Source organism: Cannabis sativa, chromosome 5 (assembly GCF_029168945.1).
Source record: "Cannabis sativa cultivar Pink pepper isolate KNU-18-1 chromosome 5, ASM2916894v1, whole genome shotgun sequence".
Classification (NCBI taxonomy): domain Eukaryota; kingdom Viridiplantae; phylum Streptophyta; class Magnoliopsida; order Rosales; family Cannabaceae; genus Cannabis; species Cannabis sativa.
In genome coordinates this window covers 76225574-76232083 of record NC_083605.1, presented here as the reverse complement: position 1 = coordinate 76232083, position 6510 = coordinate 76225574, and the positions used below count along the sequence as shown (strand labels likewise).

The following is a 6510-nucleotide window of genomic DNA, read 5'->3' as shown; positions in this document are numbered from 1 at the left end:
CTTTTTTTTTAATCTTTGGATTATTCCTTGGATTCATCTTTCCTCTTCCCATGTGGCTCATGACTTTTGCTCGTGTTTCCAATGTTCGTTTTTTCTTTGATTGAGTTAGGTTTATTCTCTGAGCCATCTTTCATACTTTTAATTCAGACCAAACTTCTTCCTTTCTAACATATATAAATGCCTTGTCGTTAAATTCATTTATTGATTTGACTGGGCATAATTTGTAACAGCCAAAAGTCCTTAAATCTAACAATCTCAATAGTTCATGAGCAATTTGTAACGGCCAAAAAAGTTCAGGGGGCATAATTTTGTACATGTTATTTAGGAAGAAAAGATCCTAATTAGCCTATATTTTTTTAAAAAAAAATGAAATAAGATTTGAGATTTTAATCTTTGAGGATTTTCTAACCTATTGCGGCTACAATGTGCTATTAATTTAAAATTTTGAATGTGATTATATATATATATATATATATATTTTATATGTATAATAAAATTAAAAATATAGTTAAAAGTATCTACAATATTTTAAGTATTTTAAATTAAAATTAAAATTTTTTTATATAAAATGTCTATATATTTTTTTTTATTTTAATTCAAAATTAGACTAATAAAATTAAATATATCTACAATATTTTAAGTTTTTTAAATTTAAATATAAATTTATTTATGTAAAATATCTACATAATTTTTATTTTTAAATATATATAATAATAATATAAAATTAATAATAAATAATAGTAATAGTATTCTATTCATACAAATGAGGATAGATTGTAAAACAGATTTGAAAATTGAAATACAAAGGAACTGATTTTCTAAAAAAAAAAATTAGTATATTCTATCAAATTTAACTTAGAAAATCAAAAAAATACTTTTAAATTAAAAATTTTATTACATAACTAAGTTAACATATAAATTAAAAAAAACAATCATAAACTAAAAATTTCATTATATAACTATATTTTATACATAATAAATATATATGTAATATTATCAACTCACAAGTTTGCTTGGAGTACTTGGATTTGTATATATTGTACAGTACTTTTTGTTGGTCAAAATTATAGCCAAAATGATTAATTTATTGCGGCTAAAATGGTAATCTTTACATATTATGCAAATACATGCCTAAATTCAAAGCTACAAATTTTGATTGGAACATAATCACAATCATCATCATTATAATGCACCACATTAAAAAACTCATGCATCATCTATTTATTTTTACTTTCATAAAATTTTTTAATCAATTTTTTTTATAATATTATACATTATAATTATTTAAGATATTTAACAAAATTTAAAGAAATTTAAAATAACTTATAATATAAAAAAATAATATTCAAATAATCTATTTCACACACTTATAAAATAAAAGAATCAAACATGTAACAGATTGTTAAAATCTCATTTTCAGAATGTTAAATTTTTTTTGAATTTTTCAAAATTTCATAAAATATTTTAAATAATTACAATGTACATGACCATGACAAAAAAATTTGAGATAAGTTAATAATTACCTCTTTTTTGTATCCATTAATCAAAAATACCTTCAATTTATATTTTGTTAAAATGTACCAACTTTTGTGAGTGAGTTGTCTAATATACCTTCACCCTCTACTTAAGTCTAGTACATAATTTACATTAGCCTAAGGGGTATAATGGAGACATCATCTATAAAAGTGAGTATATCTTAAATAATATAGAAACGAAGGTAAAAATTAGGTATACAAAGTAAAGTAGGTATACAAAGTAATTTCCTCAAAAAATTTCTTGGATACTAAAACAATAAAAATGCATCAGTGCACTTTTTTTAAGTATCAAAGGATAGAGTGTGTAAGGGCCCAATGGAGGCTTGAAGCGGAGACGTTACAAATGATATTAGAGTCTTGACCCAACCGGAAGTGTGGTCGACGAGGATGTCGGATCCTGTTAGGGGGGTGATTGTGACAGTCAGTAGTCCCGTGATCCGTAAGGGGAAATACTAGGTAAATTGTGCAATCCCGCATCACCTGGGGAAGGTCAAGTATGATGATTCTAAAACTGTGTAGGTAAGGGACTACATAGTTGAAGATGGCTTAAATGGATTGATTGGTACTACCTATATCACCAAGGTGCATCTTGTTTTCGGTAGCCCATCATGAAAGAACTCTACTGTTAAGCGTGCTTAACCTGGAGTAATTTCAGGATGGGTGACCTCTTGGAAAGTTTTCTCAAGAAGCGTACGAGTGAGGACAAAACACACTAGAAATACTCGTGTTGGTTTGTAGAGTCTGTCATCAATCTATGAAGTACTCGTATATAAGAGTCATTATTACGTGGGTGTAAGGGCCCCAATGAAAGCTTGAAGTGTGGACATTACATATATCTTTATATATTAAAAGTGCCTATCTAACGGCATTTCTTGGTTTAACAGAATATACCCAATAAATCCAAAGAATATTCTGTTAAATTTAACGATGTTAATAGGTTTGATCACGTTAACAAATAAACCCAATAATTAAACTCAAAAAATTAAACAATTTTTTTTTAAATTAAAAAAATCATCTTAGTCACATATCTCTCTAACAAACTGTATATCCCCAAATTATCAAATCCAATTCTCTAGCTTTGGTTTACGATCAACCAAACGCAGCTATGGCTTTGCACTCCGTAAGTCTTTCTTCTTCTTCGTAGTCTTCGCAGCTATTGATTTTTCCAATCGCAGGCCAGAGTTTTACAATAAGTTCGCATTTTAATTCTTCTTCTTTCGCTCCTCCCCTTCGGAGATCCCACGCTCATCTTTGAGAAAGAGTAGGAAACGAGACAGGAAAAATCTTTATTGTCTTTTCTCTTATTCCGTTCAATTTTTTTTTTTTAAATAAAAATTATTTTCTTAATTACAGATTCTGAAATACGAATTCAGAGTTATTGCAAAATCATTCAAGCCCTTCCCTACCGTGCGTCCTCATTCAAGAAGATCAAAATCATTGCGATCCACATTCAATTGGCTGTGAGAAACGATGAAGAGTTGAGCAAGCTTTTGAGAGTGATGACAATTACGAACGGAGGTGTTCAATTTTCTGGGTAAGAACTAAAACCTCTCTCTCTCATTGCGACAGTAAATTACAGTAACAATTCTTCTCTCTATATATGTATAATTATATATTATGTATTAAATGAAATGAATCTTATTATATATTTAACATTATATATTTACCTAGGGGCTTTTTTTTATTCGAGAATATGAGATTGTTTTTTTTTTTGTATTTCTATTATATTCTTAAATTTCACTAATATGTTTGTTCTCTTTTACTTTAGTTATTTAATTTCATCGAATACAAATTTGAACTCTAGCATTGTGTAAGAACAAATTTTGACCAGAACTAGGTATGCTATTGTTTTTATTTTGATATGGGTTACTTTGCAATTTTTTGTATTTATTGATTTTGGTGGTCTCCATTTTTTTTTTCTTTTCTTATTGTTGTTTTCAAAGGAATTTTTAATGGTTGGGTTTGAAATTGTTGAAGGAGGCGAAGAAGTTGCTATGGGAGGATCGTCTATTTCATAAGAACATGACGGTTTCGAATGAGGCTAATATCGACTTGGCCACTTGATTTAGGTAATCACTTTTATTTTTCTATAAAGGAAAAACTATGCTCAACAACAATCTATTAGCAATTCATATATATTGTGGAGCCGGAAAAGAGAATAGTTTCAATAACTACTATTATTGCTATTGTTGGGCCAATTGGTGTATGATTGGTAGTAGCCGCCATAACAGGAACAGGTTACTGAAATTATGACTAATTTGTTCGTATCAAAGGTTGTCTTATTGGAGTTTATTGCAGAAATCTGAGAAGGGTCTGCAGCCAAAAGATTTGAGATTGCTGCCAAGGTTGTGTAAGGAGGCACACCTCTGAAAGTAATGAAAGCTTGACATGTTCTGTTTAGACCATTGCAGAAGTAGCCAAGAGAAGAGTTTGAGTTATCCTTTTTGTCACATTCGGTTGTGTCTTCTCTCACATATGGTTGTTGAGCAAAAATTGAAGAGAAGCTACAACTAATAATGATGATGATGATGAAGAAGAAGAAAATGAGCTTTGGAGAACTCATTTAATCTCAAACAATAACTAATAATAATTTTTCTTCAATTATTATTAGCTAATAATGATGATGATGATGATGAAGAAGAAGAAAATGAGCTTTGGAGAACTCATTTTGTCTTGGAAAATCTAAATAGTTATTGTTCTAAATATGTATAGATATATTATTAACAAAGTCAACAAAGAAAGTGAAACTACTTGTGTGAATGTGATAAAGGAAGCACTTTAACATTGTTTTTGGGCATTATTTAGTATACATCTTTGCATCGTTCATTTCATTTAATCAGAGGTTGACTACTCAATATAAATGTACCTCTAAAAATAATCTCAAACAATAACTAATAATAATTTTTCTTCAATTATTTATTGTATTACTTTTAATGAAATAGTTAACACCTAACATAAAACTAAGTATACGTGCTTCGCGCACGTAATTTTTTTTCTAGTTATATACTATATGTATAAACTTAATAAACATTATATATGATTTTTTTTAAAAAAGAAAGTATATATATAATCTTAAGTGTTTAATCGGTCGGTTTTGGTATTTTCGGTTGGTGCGGCACTAAAATTAAATCGATCGTTCAAGGATGGTTTGCACTATTAGTGGTTTTTTCGATTTTTTGTTTTAATGGTTTCAATTTTAGCGGTGTTCGGTAGATAGGTCTAAACGATTTTTTCAGTTTTCTGAATTTCTTGTTCAACTTTATTTTTAAATATTGCTCAAATTGAAAATTTAAAAAAAAAAAAAAGTTGTATAAAAATGTAGGTTATCGAAACTTTAACTAATTGTGCCAAAAATTAATCAACAAAACTCTAATATCTTATTCTCAATGATTGTTATCGTGAAAATACTTCATTTAGTACAGGAAAAATTAAAAAAAAAATTCCACGATTTCGATCTAGACATTTTTGAAGCCCGACGAGCCAACCTCCATTTTCGATCAATGATGGTGAAAGGGGGAGAAAGAGAGAAATGATGAGCATAGGGATTGAAAATAATAACAATAAAAAAGGCAGTTAATTGAGGAGATTGGGATGGGCAGTGAACAGCTTGTTTTTGGGCCTCTCAATTGTTGGGTTTGCCATAGCCATAGATGAGTTGGATATGTGCCCCATGAAGAAAAAGAAGGAGAGAGACAAAAAGTGGAGAGAAAACAAATAAGAATAGAAAATAAAAATAAAAATAATATTGATGTTTTTAGTTGTTTATTTTTTAATTAATTTTTTTTATTTAAAATTATTTTTAAGTAAAATTATAATTTGGACTAATAATGCTTGAACATGATATTCTTGCCTGCACTTAACGAAGCTGTTAAATTAGGTATCGAATGACACAAAAAATATGACTTTAAGGACTATTACTGTTATTTCTTGAAATTAAAGACTAATCTACGTAAAAGTAAACTTGTTGAAAACTTTTTCCACAAATTTTTTTATTATTGTTGTTGTTAAGTTTTGTTTTTTTTTTTTGTTTTTGGTCAATCAAATAAGTGTATTGATTCCACAACAAGTTTTACAACTCTAGCATCACCAATTGTAGTGGGCCTATGCCTATCACTTTCTTTACAAATTTTTCAACTATTCTATATCTTTTTTGGCTACATTATCATACATAATGCTCTTTACTCTTTACAACAAGTTTAATTTTTTTTACAATAAAATTTATTGGGTATATCTTCATACTTCATGTTCTATAGAGCTTTATTCTTAGTCCACCAAATATGATATATAGTTTAGCTATAAATACTTGGCATATGAACTTATTTGTTTTAGTATTTAAGATCTATCTCATCACATCATGAATACTATTGGGACCAATAATTTACTTTATCTAAATCTTGATACTAGCCAATGCCTAATTATTCAAGTAACATTTGAAAAATAGATGTTCTCCTATTTTTTTGTTCAGCTCACATATTGGACATTTTTTTTCTTCTCATATTTAAACAAGATCCCAATTTCAAATTATCTAAAATCACAAGCCAAAAAATAATTTGATTTTAATATATATATAATATAATATAATATTATTACCTCATCAACCATAAGTTTGGTGGAGAACTTTGTATATATTGTACAATACTTTTTTTTTTTTCAAAGTTATGGCCAAAATCATTAAATAATTGTGGCTGCCTAATATTTTACATATTCTCAATTAGAGGTGTCTATAAATCGATCCAATCCAATGACAACCGACCGATCCAATCACAACCGACCGCCAAACATTAGATATCCAATTGTGATCGGATCGGATTGGATGTTATTTTTGAATATCCAATTGGATCGGATCGGATGTTGGATGGAGTGTCTAAAAATCCATTACATCCAACATCCAATTAAACTAACTAGTATTTTCATTTAGTTTGGATGAGTAATTAGATTTTATAATGTTATACGCAAAATATATATGTATACATAA

General features: G+C 28.2%; 1 long non-coding RNA gene across 3 annotated transcripts; it reads left to right on the top strand.

Annotated features, from left to right (window-relative positions):
- The first annotated feature begins 763 nt into the window (after nucleotides 1-763).
- LOC115708918 (uncharacterized) lies at nucleotides 764-4934 on the top strand. Of its 3 annotated transcripts, XR_009688002.1 has the most exons (4): nucleotides 1181-2796; nucleotides 2889-3069; nucleotides 3513-3604; nucleotides 3834-4934. It is a non-coding gene; the product is annotated as an uncharacterized LOC115708918 (long non-coding RNA). The 3 variants fall into 3 exon arrangements; XR_009688000.1 differs by having other exon boundaries at nucleotides 764-2796; nucleotides 2889-3604; XR_009688001.1 differs by having other exon boundaries at nucleotides 1670-2796; nucleotides 3513-4934.
- The last annotated feature ends 1576 nt before the right edge of the window (nucleotides 4935-6510 follow it).